Consider the following 15,305-nt stretch of genomic DNA (forward strand, 5'->3'; position numbering starts at 1 on the left):
CCAGGGTCATGTATTTCATATGAGGAAACCAACTGACTTGATTGTGGATGCTGGTTGAATTTTGCCAACAAGTCATAATGCATTGGGCTGCCTCTTCTTTGAATTCTTTCACAACTCCCAGAACCCTGGCTTAAAGGTCAAGGTCACACATGGAAATCAAAGGTCAATAGGACTTTTTTGCTGTTTGGCATATTATAAGCTGTATGATGATATGGGGGTTAAAGCTCTTCCATCCATAAAGAGATTTTGAAATGACTTGGCATGTTCACCATAATGAGATGAGGTATCTTGTGCAAGATCCAGACCCCTAGCTCCAAGGTCAAGGTCACACTTACAAGTCAAAGGTTAATAGGGTATGTTTCGTGTCCAGTCCATAACTGTGCCATTCATTAAGGGATTTTGAAATTACTTGACATAAATGTTCCTCATAATGAGACGACATGTCGTGAGCAAGGTTCAGACCCCAAGCTCCAAGGTCAAGGTCACGCTTAGAGGTCAGAAGTTAACATGGTCTGTTTCTTGTCTGGTCCATAACTCTGCCATTGATGAAGGGATTTTGAAATTACTTGGCATAAATGTTCCCTTTAATGAGATGAGGTGTCAAATGCAAGACCCAGACCCCTTGCTCCAAGGTCAAGGTCACACTTAGAAGTCAAAGGTGTTTCTTGTCTGGTCCATAACTCTGCCATTTATCAAGGGATTTGAAAATAATATGACACAAATGTTAACCATATTGAGAAGATGTGTCACACTTATGACTGAGGCCTCTTAGGTCAAGGTCACAAAATGATATGTGATTTTTTTGCGCATATAACTTTTGCATTCTTGGACCTACTTCGGGGGCATTTGTCACCAATAGTGACAGCTCTTGTTTTAATGACTGGTGTCAAATATCTAGAATCCACTTGATGTCTTAAGCTATTTGAGTTCAAAGAAACTAAACATATGACCTACTGAAGTTGAAAACCATTGTTTTTTTAGCTTTTGAGCTTTTGTGACCTCTCAGTGTCTGTTGTCCATCATGTGTCGTCCGTCTTGTATCCATCAACTTTTTCTAAAAAAATCTTCTTGAAAACCACTGGGCAGAATTACACCAAACCTCACAGGAATGATCCTTTGGTGGCCCCCTTTCAAAATTGTTCAAAGAATTGAATTCCATGCAGAACTCTAGTTGCCATGACAACCGAAATGTAAAACTTTAAAAATCTTCCTGTCCAAAACCGCAAGGCATGGTGTCTTGATATTTGGCATGTGATGTGCCTTGATATTTGGCATGTGACATCATCTAATGGTTCTCTATTTAGTTTGTTCAAATTGTGCCCCTGGGGTGAAAAGAGGCCCCGCCCTGGGGGATCCCAAGTTTTACTGGAAGCTATACAAGGTGTGTATTTTACGGTACAAGAAACGGTATGGCATCAACTAAAATCCTGTATTAATTACCGAAATGGCCAGAAGTAGAAAATAGCAATAAAAACTCTTAAACCCCAGGGGTCACTTGATTTTACATATGAAAATCTGAAAAAATCTTCTTCTCAAAAACCAGAAGCCCAAGAGCTTAGATATTTGACATTTAGCATTGCCTAATGGACCTCTACTTTGATTGTTCAAATCATGACCCTGGGGTCAAAATTGACCCCGCCCCAGGGGTCACTTGATTTTACATAGGAAAATCTTGAAAAATTTTCTGCTCAAAAACCAGAAGCCCTAGAGCTTAGATATTTGACATGTAGCATTGCCTAGTGGACCTCAACTAAAATTATCCAAATCATGACCCCGGGGTCAAAATTTACCCCGCCCCAGGGGTCACTTGATTTTACATAGGAAAATCTTCTTCTCAAAAACCAGAAGCCCTAGAGCTTAGGTATTTGACATGTAGCATTGCCTAGTAGACCTCTACTAAAGTTGTTCAAATCATGATCCAGGGGTCAAAATTGACCCCACCCTAGGGGTCACTTGATTAATCCCCCGCCGTGGCGGAGGGATTATAGGAATGGTCTGCGTCCGTCCTTCCGTCCTTCCGTCCGTCCTTCTGTCCTTCCGTACTTCCGTCCTTCCGTCCTTCCGTCCGTAACAAATTCGTGTCCGGTCCATATCTCCTAAACCCCTTGAAGGATTTTCATGAAACTTGGGTCAAATGATCACCTCATCAAGACGATGTGCAGAACCCATGAGTCAGCCTTGTCGGTTCAAGGTCAAGGTCACAACTCAAGGTCAAAGGTTTGAGCCTGCCATTTTGTGTCCGCTCTATATCTCCTAAACCCCTTGAAGGAATTTTATAAAACTTGGGTCAAATGATCACCTCATCAAGACGATGTGCAGAACCCATGAGTCAGCCATGCCGGCTCAAGGTCAAGGTCAAAACTCAAGGTCAAAGGTTTGAGCCTTCCATTTATTGTCCGCTCTATATCTCTTAAACCCCTTGAAGGAATTTTATAAAACTTGGGTCAAATGATCACCTCATCAAGACGATGTGCAGAACCCATGAGTCAGTCATGCCGGCTCAAGGTCAAGGTCAAAACTTAGGGTCAAAGGTTTGAACCTTCCATTTTGTGTCCGCTCTATATCTCCTAAACCCCTTGAAGGATTTTCATCAAACTTGGGTCAAACGATCACCTCATCAAGGCGATGTGCAGAACTTATGAGTCAGCCATGTCAGCTCAAGGTCAAGGTCACAACTGAAGGTCAAAGGTTTGAGCCTTCCATTTCGTGTCCACTCTATATCTCCTAAACCCCTTGAAGGAATTTTATAAAACCTGGGTCAAATGATTACCTCATCAAGACGATGTGCAGAAATTATGAGTCAACCATGCCAGCTCAAGGTCAGGGTCACAACTAAGGGTCAAAGGTTTGAGCCTTCCATTTGGTGTCCACTCTGTATCTCCTTAACCCCTTGAAGGATTTTCATCAAACTTTGGTCAAATGATCACCTCATCAAGAACTCATGAGACAGCCATGTCAACTCAAGGTCAAGGTCAAAACTGAAGGTCAAAGGTTTCAGCTCTGTATCTCCTAAACCCCTTGAAGGATTTTCATGAAACTTTGGTCAAATGATCACCTCATCAAGACGTTGTGCAAGATTCATGAGTCAGCCGTGTCAGTTCAAGGTCAAGGTCACAGCTAAAATAAAAAATTTTACCCTTTCACTATCCATAGCAGTGGCTGGGGATTTAGCTGTCTTTCAGACTGCCTTGTTTTACATAGGAAAATCTTCAAAAAATTTCAAAAAATAAACCAGAAGGCCTAGAGCTTAGATATTTCACATGTAGCATTACCTAGTGGACCTCTACAAAATTTGTTCAAATCATGACCCCGCCCCAGGGGTCACTTGATTTTACATAGGAAAATCTTCTTCTCAAAAACCAGAAGCCCTAGAGCTTAGGTATTTGACATGTAGCATTGCCTAGTAGACCTCTACTAAAGTTGTTCAAATCATGACCCCGGGGTCAAAATTGACCCCGCCCTAGGGGTCACTTGATTTTACACAGGAAAATCTTCAAAAAATTTCTAAAAATAAACCAGAAGGCCTAGATCTTAGATATTTGACATGTAGCATTGCCTAATAGACTTCTACAAAATTTATTCAAATCATGACCCCTGGGGTTAAATTGACCCCTTGACCCCGCCCCATGAGGTTACTTGATTGTACATAGAAAAATCTTCAAATTATCTAAAAATAAACCAGAAGGCTTAGAGCTTAGATATTTGACATGTAGCATTGCCTAGTGGACCTCTATAGAATTTGTTAAAATCTTGACCCCCGCCCACCCCCCGGGTCATTGATTGTACATAGAGAAATCCTCATAAATTTGCTAAAAATAAACCAGGAGGCCTAGATCTTAGATATTTGATATGTAACATTATAATAATAATAATAATAATAATAAAGTCTTTATTTAACGAGGCAACACAGTTGGGTGTACCCAGTCTTCCCTGTGAGCCTCAAATTGCCTATTAGACTTCTACAAACTTTGTTCAAATCATGACCCCTGGGGTAAAATTGGCCCCGCCCCAGGGGTTACTTGATTGTACATCGGAAAATCTTCCAAAAAAATTCTAAAAATCATCAGTTTGACATTTGACACATGTAGCTCATATTACTCAGGTGAGCGATCCAGGGTCATCATGACCCTCTTGTATGAAACTTAAATTAGGAACAGTAGTCGTAAATCTCGTTGTGTTTAGCACGTTTGCGGTAAAGCTTCATGTAGCCTTTATGGAAGAGATTGTTGAAAACGGTCAATTAAACGATAATTATTTTAAAAGGTTGTAATCATTTAAGGTCTTGATCGATTGTCACACATATTCTAAATTAAAATGTCGAATGCCTTTGCCGACCGACCCATGAAAATTGACCCGACTCCAAATATTTTATATTGTCTATTTTATCTACAAGATTTATTTTATTCCTTTAAGGATTCAGTTTAATCATTAGATAAATGTTTAAGCTCTAGAATGATACCACGTTAGCTAGAATCTAAATCACGATGACCAGGTTGATTCTTCGTATATAGTAAGTCTCCGAATTCTGTTCGCCTCAGGAACGCAATAAATTCACGTGTGTTTTACCCATATAATGTATTTACCTCCCTTAGAAAGCTAGACGACATTTGCAACACATTAATATAAGAGAGTGAACAATGTTTATATCGGGGAACTACATGTAACATTATGATATTTTTGCATGAAATAGATGAATACCAATGTCACGGTGTATGTCCTGGACAAAAGGTAAAAATCCCGGAAAATTTAACTCAGAATCCCGGAAACGTTCTGAAAAATTATGGCAATGCTCAGGTGAGTTTTTGTGATCACTCGATGTCCAGCGTCTGTCGTCTGTCTGTCTGTCTGTCAACATTTAGTTTGTGTATGCCATAAAGGCTGTATTTTTCAACTGATCTTCATGAAATTTGGTCAGAATGATTACCTTGATGAAATATAGGCCGAGTTTGAAAATGGGTAATCTGCGATCAAAAACTAGGTCACTAGGTCAAATCGAAGAAAAACCTTGTGTATGCGATAGGGGCTGTATTTTTCAATTAATCTTCATGAAATTTGGTCAGAATGATTACCTTGATAAAATCTAGGCAGAGTTTGAAAATGGGTCATCTGGGGTCAAAAACTAGGTCACTAGGTCAAATCAAAGGAAAACCTTGTGTATGCAATAGAGGCTGTATTTTTAGCTCACCTGTCACATAGTGACAAGGTGAGCTTTTGTGATCATCTGTCGTCGTCGTTTGTGCGTCTCGTGGGTCCGTCAACAATTTCTTGTTTGCACGATAGTGGTTTCATTTATGATTTTATTTTAACCAATCTTGCACACAACTTGTATCACCATAAGATCTCGGTGCCTTTCTTGAACTGGCCAGATCCCATTATGGGTTTCAGAGTTATGGCCCCTGAAAGGGCCAAAATTAACTATTTTGACCTTGTCTGCACAATAGCAGCTTTATTTATGATTTGATTTTTACCAAACTGGCACACAACTTGTATCACCATAAGATCTTGGTTCCTTTCTTGAACTGGCCAGATTCCATTATGGGTTCCAGAGTTATGGCCCCTGAAAGGGCCAGAATTAGCTATTTTGACCTTTTCTGCACAATAGCAGCTTCATTTATGATTTTATTTTAACCAAACTTGCACACAGCTAGTATCACCATAAGATCTTGGTTCCTTTCTTGAACTGGCGAGATTCCTTTATGGGTTCTAGAGTTATGGCCCCTGAAAGGGCCGAAATTAGCTATTTTGACCTTGTCTGCACAATAGCAGCTTCATTTATGATTTGAATTGAATCAAACTTGCACAAAACTTGTGTCACCATAAGATCTCAGTTCCTGTCTTGAACCGGCTAGATTCCATAATGGGTTCCAGAGTTATGGCCCCTGAAAGGGCCAAAATTAGCTATTTTGACCTTGTCTGCACAATAGCAGCTTCATTTATGATTTGATTTTAACCAAACTTGCACACAACTTGTATCACCACAAGGTCTTGGTTCCTTTCTTGAACTGGCCAGATTCCATCATGGGTTCCAGAGTTATGGCCCCTTAAAGGTCCAAAATTAGCTATTTTGGCTTTTGCAGCCATATAGAGACTTCATTTATGGTTTTATTTGATACAAACTTCCAAAATATCTTCAACAACAATAAATCTTGGATTCCATGACAAATCAGATCCAATCATAGGTTCCAGAGTTATTTTATATCTGATTACCTCCCCTGATTGTAGTCAAAATGGATTTATATCAGTAAGTACTTATAGGACTTATTTGAAATTTCATTATTATCATTAGTTGGACTGAGTCAATCAGGGTAGATAACTATGGACTGATTTTATGTCAAATTACCTCCCTTTATTAATCCCCCGCCGTGGCGGAGGGATTATAGGAATGGTCTGCGTCCGTCCTTCCGTCCGTAACAAAATCGTGTCCGGTCCATATCTCCTAAACCCCTTGAAGGATTTTCATGAAACTTGGGTCAAATGATCAACTCATCAAGACGATGTGCAGAACCCATGAGTCAGCCTTGTGGGTTCAAGGTCAAGGTCACAACTCAAGGTCAAAGGTTTGAGCCTGCCATTTTGTGTCCGCTCTATATCTCCTAAACCCCTTTAAGGAATTTTATAAAACTTGGGTCAAATGATCACCTCATCAAGACAATGTGCAGAACCCATGAGTCAGCCATGCCGGCTCAAGGTCAAGGTCACAACTCAAGGTCAAATGTTTGAGCCTTCCATTTTGTGTCCGCTCTATATCTCTTAAACCCCTTGAAGGAATTTTATAAAACTTGGGTCAAATGATCACCTCATCAAGACGATGTGCAGAACCCATGAGTCAGTCATGCCGGCTCAAGGTCAAGGTCACAACTGAAGGTCAAAGGTTTGAAACTTCCATTTTGTGTCCGCTCTATATCTCCTGAACCCCTTGAAGGATTTTCATCAAACTTGGGTCAAATGATCACCTCATCAAGGCGATGTGCAGAACTTATGAGTCAGCCATGTCGGCTCAAGGTCAAGGTCACAACTGAAGGTCAAAGGTTTGAGCCTTCCATTTCGTGTCCGCTCTATATCTCCTAAACCCCTTGAAGGAATTTTATAAAACTTGGGTCAAATGATTACCTCATCAGAACGATGTGCAGAAATTATGAATCAACCATGCCAGCTCAAGGTCAAGGTCACAACTAAGGGTCGAAGGTTTGAGCCTTCCATTTGGTGTCCACGCTGTATCTCCTTAACCCCTTGAAGGATTTTCATCAAACTTGGGTCAAATGATCACTTCATCAAGAACTCATGAGTCAGCCATGTCAACTCAAGGTCAAGGTCACAACTGAAGGTCAAAGGTTTCAGCTCTGTATCTCCGTAACCCCTTGAAGGATTTTCATGAAACTTGGGTCAAATGATCACCTCATCAAGACGTTGTGCAGAATTCATGAGTCAGCCTTGTCAGTTCAAGGTCAAGGTCACAGCTAAAATCAAAAATTTTACCCTTTCACTATCCATAGCAGTGGCTGGGGATTTAGCTGTCTTTCAGACTGCCTTGTTTCAAATTAAAATGGGTATATCTCCATAACTAATGAAGATACTGATCTGAAATTTCATTTATGTCAACAGATTTATTTGCAGATCCTTCTTTTGTTCACTTACAATAATTTTCTTTTGAATTACTTCCCTTTTACGCTAATATAAATAGCTTATTTTTAGTAACTTTTTTATTATTGACTGTAGGGAAAAACCAAGACCACTTTTCTGTGGTACAACAAGGATGGTACCACCAATTTTTAGGTGTATTTTGACATATCTGTACCTTGTAAGATTTTTTTTTTCTTTTTTTTGGTTAAATTTCTTTCCTTTGTTGTTCCTGTCCTTTGGATTTAGATATTTTTTCTGAGGACCTTCTTGTCCTCAACAGCATTGATAACAGGTGAGCGATATAGGGCCATCATGGCTCTCTTGTTCAATTGATCTTCCTGAAATTAAGTCAGAATGATAACATAAATGAAATTTAGGACGAGTTTGAAAATGGGTCATCTGGGGTCAAAAAGTAGGTCACTAAGTCAAATCAAAGAAAAATCTTGTGTTTGCTATACAGGCTGTATTTTTTAATTGATCTTCATGAATTATGGTCAGAATGATTGCATTGATGAAATCTAGGTCAAGTGCAAATATGGGTCATCTGGGGTCAAAAAGTAGGCCACTAGACCAAATCAAAGGAAAACCTTGTGTATGGGATAGAGGCAGGATTTTTCAGTTGATCTTCCTGAAATTAAGTCAGAATGATTGCCTCGATGAAATCTAGATAGAATTTGAATACGGGTCATCTGGGGTCAAAAAGTAGGTCACTAGGTCAAATCAAAGAAATACCTCATGTATGCTATAGAGGCTGTATTTATGTCTCCCCCACCTCTGGGGGAGACATATTGTTTTTGCCCTGTCCGTCCGTCTGTCCGACTGTACGTCACACTTCATTTCCGATCAATAACTGGAGAACAATTTGATCTAGAACCTTCAAACTTCATAGGATTGTAGGGCTGCTGGAGTAGACGACCCCTATTGTTTTTGGGGTCACTCCATCAAAGGTCAAGGTCACAGGGGCCTGAACATTGAAAACCATTTCCGATCAATAACTAGAGAACCACTTGACCCAGAATGTCGAAACTTCATAGGATGATTGTTCAAATAGAGTAGATGATCCCTATTGTTTTTGGTATCACTCCATTAAAGGTCAAGGTCACAGGGGCCTAAACATTGAAAACCATTTCCGATCAATAACTTGAGTACCACTTGACCCAGAATGTTGAAACTTCATAGGATGATTGTACATGCAAAGTAGATGACCCCTATTGATTTTGGGGTCACTCTGTTAAAGGTCAAGGTCACAGGGGCCTGAACATGGAAAACAATTTCCAATCAATAACTTGAGAACCACTTTACCCAGAATGTTGAAACTTCATATCACCATATGACCTAAAATGTGTCGGTGCGACGTTAAAACCCAACTTAACCCAGAATGTTGAAACTTCATAGGATGATTGAACATGCAGAGTAGATAACCCCTATTGATTTTTGGGTCAGTCTATTAAAGGTCAAGATCACAGGGGCCTGGTCATGTAAAATCATTTCCAGAAAATAACTTGAGAACCACTTGACCTAGAATGTTGAAACTTAATAGGATGATTGGACATGCAGAGTAGATAACTCCTATTTATTTTGAGGTCATTTGATCAAAGGTCAAGATCACAGGAGCCTGAAAATTGACTTGAGAACCACTAGGCCAAGAGTGTTGAAACTTAGTGGGATGACTGGACATGCCAAGTAGATGATCCCTTTTGCAGCCAACCATCAGTGTCTCTTTGACTTTTGCTCCTGACCCCTATTGATTTCTTGCCTATACGATTTTGCATTGGGGGAGACATGCGCTTTTTTACAAAAGCATCTTCTAGTTTTCAACTGATCTTCATGAAATTTTTTCAGAATGATAACCTTGATTAAATCTAGGTCAAGTTCGAATATGGGTCATCTGGGTTCAAAAGCTAGGTCACTAGGTCAAATCAAGGAAAAACATTGTGTATGCAATAGGGGCTGCATTTTACACTGGATTTTCATAAAACGTAGTCAGACTGGTTGCCTTGATGAAATCTAGGTCAAGTTCAAATACGGGTAGTCTGGGATCAAAAACTAGGCCACTAGGTTAAATCAAAGAAAAACCTTGTGTATGTGATAGAGGCTGTATTTTTCAATTGATCTTCATGAAATTTGGTCAGAATGATAGCCTTTATGAAGTCTAGGTCAAGATCGAATATAAGTCATCTGGGGTCAAAAACTAGGTCACTAGGTCAAATTGAAAAAACCATTTGTTTATACTTTTTTTGCTCTAATTTTAATGATAATTGGTCAGAATATTTTTTTTCTCCATGAAATCACTAGGTCAAACATGTTTACACTGTTATGATGTGTTATGGTGTGTTTTTCAGGTGAGGGACCTCTTCTTTAAGATTTGGATGACATGTACAATTTAACACACCCATTTTAAAACTGACTTTCAGTGACCATGAATGTGACCCACTAACCTACTTCCTTAATATTTTAGCATCAGTTTGATATTTGAAACATGTAGCTCATATTACTCAGGTGAGCGATCCAGGGTAATCATGACCCTCTTGTTTAATATTTAAAACTATATTTGTAAACTTTTAGTGTTTTTAGCTCGACTATTCGAAGAATAAGTAGAGCTATCCTACTCACCACGGCGTCGGCGTCACACCTTGGTTAAGTTTTTCGTACCAGTCCACATTTTGACAAAGTCTTTTAAGGTAAAGCTTTGAAACTTTCAACACTTGTTTACCATCATCATGGCCAGTTATAGGCAAGAGCACATAACTCCATCAAGGATTTTGGCAGAATTATGGCCCCTTCTGACTTAGAAATCATGGTTAAGTTTTTCGTACCAGTTCATATTTTGACAAAGTCTTTTAAGATAAAGCTTTGAAACTTTCAACACTTGTTTACCATCACCATGGCCAGTTATAGGCAAGAGTACATAACTCCATCAGGGATTTTGGCTGAATTATGGCCCCTTTCGACTTAGAAATCTTGGTTAAGATTTTCTTACCAGTTCATATTTAGACAAAGTCTTTTGAGATAAAGCTTTGAAACTTTCAACACTGTTAACCATCACCATGTCCAGTTATAGGCAAGAGCACATAACTCCATCAAGGAATTTGGCTGAATTATGGCCCTTTTGACTTAGAAATCTGGGTTAATATTTCGTACCAGTTCATATTTTGACAAAGTCTTTTGAGATAAAGCTTTGAAACTTTCAACACCTGTTTACCATCGCCATGTCCAGTTATAGGCAAGAGTACATAACTCCATCAAGGATTTTGGCTGAATTATGGCCCCTTTTGACTTAAAAATCTTGGTTAATTTTTTCGTACCAGTTCATATTTTTGTAAAGTGTTTGACATATGGCTTTGAAACTTTTATCGCTTGTTTAGTATAATAGTCTCTATCTGTAGGAAAGAGAACATATTAACTCTGTCATCTATTTTGGCTGAATTATGGCCCTTTTTGGACTTTGAAATTGGTTATGTTTCCATACAAGTCCATGTTTTGTCAAAACTATTTGACATATGGCTTTTAAACTTTGAACACTTGCTTATCATTATGATTTACATCTGTAGGCAAGACTACATAACTATTTTGACTGAATTATGGCCCTTTTTGGACTTTGAAATTGGCTCATATATTGCCATTTAGTGCAAGACTTATCAAAATCAATGTAATACAGGAACATAGTTTGTCTAATCTATATATTTTTTTTTTGTCTGAATATCCGTGGAAATATTTTGACCCCATTCTTCAATCAATTCTTTGAATAGTCGAGCGCGCTGTCATCAGACAGCTCTTGTTTACAGCAGGTATTAAATTTTGCTTGAATGTGTTACAGGGATCAGGTGATGCCACTCCAGGGTCTATGAAGAGGGCTGGCACAGTTCACCCACCAGGCGAGGTGAAAAAGGCTAGATACTCTTCTCTTTCCGTAGGAAGCCCAGGTCAAGCTGAAAAGTGAACAGAGAGTGGTTAACCTGTAGGGAAACAGTACTGTGATGGGGGTTGTGAATTTCCTGCTGAAGTTAGTCTGCCAGGTAACATAGTTTATGATATATTATATATAAATTATAGTGTTCTTGATATATAATTTGTTGGAAAACTGAGAATACTTTATATTGTGATATAGATTTCAGAACTGACAAATTAAAATACTCGAAAAAAGCAGTTGTCGGAAAAATAAAGCATCTTGCTCAAGATTACTCATAGTGGTGGGGGTCTTGTCTGTCCAAGCCTCTGTCCGAAGTTTGTGACACGCCTATCTCAAGAAGTATTTATACAGTGAAACACCACTCGCTCAAGCATCGATGACTCGGGTACCCAGGCTTGCTCGAGCAATTCATGTGGTCCTGGACGATTTCCTTATATTTTCTATGTGAAATTACCATGGCTGGGTCGAGCATCGGTAACTCGATCGCTCGAGCATGACACCTGGTCCCTAATTTACTGTTTGCTTCTTCTGGCAAACTCAAGCAGAGGTGTCAAAATTTTTCACACCTTCGGTGGTCCGAATGTATCAGTTAATTAAAAATTACACACGCCGTGAGAATTGTGTGGTCTATTCCATGACTATCTTAAATGTTTGTTTGTCGGTATATTTGATCTGATTAATGAGATTAATTATTGATAAAAGTTTGAAGAAAAGTTCTGTTGATCAAATATCGATCAATTATTGATTACTTAAAATCGTATAAGTAATATCCGGCAGATCCCGCAGAAAAGAAGTTGTAAGTAATCAATAATGTGAAATTATTAATATTCTTGGAGGACTAATTTCCTTGGTTGAGTCAGTCCACGTAATTTAATCCCAACGAACAAGTAAAATGCCCATTCATTTTATGTTCAAAAGTTGAAATCCACGAATTCATATCCCCACGAAATTGCTGTTTTGACCAAAACCACGAAATTTCATGCCCATGAAATTAAATGCAGTAATTGATCATTATGAAATCTTAGTATTTTAATCAGCAGTTGTTTGCATGAAAATGAAGGAAATGATATAGACTTTTCATAAAATTGAGACGATAATTTTGATATGCACTTGTTGATAAATGAAAATAAAAAGTCCTAGTTGCTTCTTCATATGTGCCGTTTACAAAATATGTATTGAAACGTCTATCATAGATAATGTTTTTAATACGTTTTTAGCTCACCTTTCACATAGTGACAAGGTGAGCTTTTGTGATCACCCTTCGTACGTCCGTCGTCAGTCCGTGCGTCCGTCCGTCAGTGCGTCAACAATTTCATGTCTGCACGATAGTGGTTTCATTTATGATTTTATTTTAACCAAACTTGCACACAACTTGTATCACCATAAGATCTCGGTTCCTTTCTTGAACTGGCTAGATTCCTTATTGGGTTCCAGTGTTATGGCTCCTGAAAGGGCCAGAATAAGCTATTTTGACCTTGTCTGCGCAATAGCAGCTTCATTTATGATTTTATTTTAACCAAACTTGCACACAACTTGTATCACCATAAGATCTTGGTTCCTTTCTTAAACTGGCCAGATTCCATTATGAATTCCAGAGTTATGGCCCCTGAAAGGGCCAAAATTAGCTATTTTGACCTTGTCTGCACAAAAGCAGCTTTATTATGTCTCCCCCAGGAGACATATTGTTTTGCCCTGTCCGTCCGTCCGTCCGTCCTTCCGTCCGTCCGTCCGTACGTCACACTTCATTTCCGAGCAATAACTGGAGAATCATTTGACCTAGAACCTTCAAACTTCATAGGGTTGTAGGGCTGCTGGAGTAGACGACCCCTATTGTTTTTGGGGTCACTCCATCAAAGGTCAAGGTCACAGGGGCCTGAACATTGAAAACCATTTCCGATCAATAACTAGAGAACCACTTGACCCAGAATGTTGAAACTTCATAGGATGATTGGTCATGAAGAGTAGATGACCCCTATTGATTTTTGGGTCACTCCGTCAAAGGTCAAGGTCACAGGGTCCTGAACATTGAAAACCATTTCCGATCAATAACTAGAGAACCACTTGACCCAGAATGTTGAAACTTCATAGGATGATTGGTCATGAAGAGTAGATGACCCCTATTGATTTTGGGATCACTCCGTCAAAGGTCAAGGTTACAGTGGCCTAAATATTGAAAACCATTTCCAATCAATAACTAGAGAACCACCTGACCCAGAATGTTGAAACTTGATAGGATGATTGGTCATAAAGAGTAGATGACCCCTAACGATTTTGGGGTCACTCTGTGAAAGGTCAAGGTCACAGGGGCCCGAACATTCAAAACCATTTCCGGTCAGTAACTTGAGAACCACTTGACCGAGAATGAAACTTCGTAGGATGATTGGTCATGCAGAGTAGATGAACCCTAACGATTTTAGGGTCACTCTGTTAAAGGTCAAGACCACAGGGGCCTGAACATGGAAAACCATTTCCAATGAATAACTTGAGAACCTCTCAACCCAGAATGTTGAAACTTCATAGGATGATTGTTCATGCAGAGTAAATGACCCTTATTGTTTTTGGGGTCACTCCGATAAAGGTCAAGGTCACAGGGGCCTGAACATTGATAACCAGTTCTGATCAATAACTTGAGAACCACTTGACCCAGAATGTTGAAACTTCATAGGATGATTGAACATGCAGAGTAGATGACCCCTATTGATTTTGGGGTCAGTCTATTAAAGGTCAAGGTCACAGTGGCCTGTTCATGTAAAATCATTTTTTGGAAATAACTTGAGAACCACTTGACCTACAATGTTAAAACTTAATAGGATGATTGGACATGCAGAGTAGATGACCCCTATTTATTTTGGGGTCACTTGATCAAAGGTCAAGGTCACAGGAGCCTGAACAGTGACTTGAGAACCACTAGACCACTAGTGTTGAAATTTAGCGGGATGACTGGACATGCCAAGTAGATGATCCCTATTGCAGCCAACCATCAGTGTCTCTTTGACTTTCGCTCCTGACCCCTATTGACTTCGTGCCTATAGGACTTTGCATTGGGGGAGACATGCGCTTTTTTACAAAAGCATTTTCTAGTTTATGATTTGATTTTTACCAAACTGGCACACAACTTGTATCACCATAAGATCTTGGTTCCTTTCTTAAACTTGCCAGATTCCTTATTGGGTTCCAGAGTTATGGCTCCTGAAAGGGCCAGAATAAGCTATTTTGACCTTGTCTGCGCAATAGCAGCTTCATTTATGATTTTATTTTAACCAAACTTGCACACAACTTGTATCACTATAAGATCTTGGTTCCTTTCTTAAACTGGCCAGATTCCATTATGGATTCCAGAGTTATGGCCCCTGAAAGGGCCAAAATTAGCTATTTTGACCTTGTCTGCACAATAGCAGCTTCATTTTTGATTTGAATTTGATCAAACATGCACAAAACTTGTGTCACCATAAGATCTTGGTTCCTTTCTTGAACCAGCCAGATCCCTTAATGGGTTCCAGAGTTATGGTCCCTGAAAGTGCGAAAATTAGCTATTTTGACCTTGTCTGCACAATAGCAGCTTCATTTATGATTTGATTTTAACCAAACTTGCACACAACTTGTATCACCATAAAATCTCGATTTCTTTTTATACGCCCAAAGGGACATATTATGTTATCGCCTCGGTGTCCGTCTGCCTGTCTGTCTGTTGGTTAGCAATTTCCCATCCACTCTGTAACTCTTGAACCCCTTGAAGGATTTCAAAGAAACCTGACACAAATGTTCACCTCATCGA

The sequence above is a fragment of the Mercenaria mercenaria genome, chromosome 11, assembly GCF_021730395.1.
Source record: "Mercenaria mercenaria strain notata chromosome 11, MADL_Memer_1, whole genome shotgun sequence".
Classification (NCBI taxonomy): Eukaryota; Metazoa; Mollusca; class Bivalvia; order Venerida; family Veneridae; genus Mercenaria; species Mercenaria mercenaria.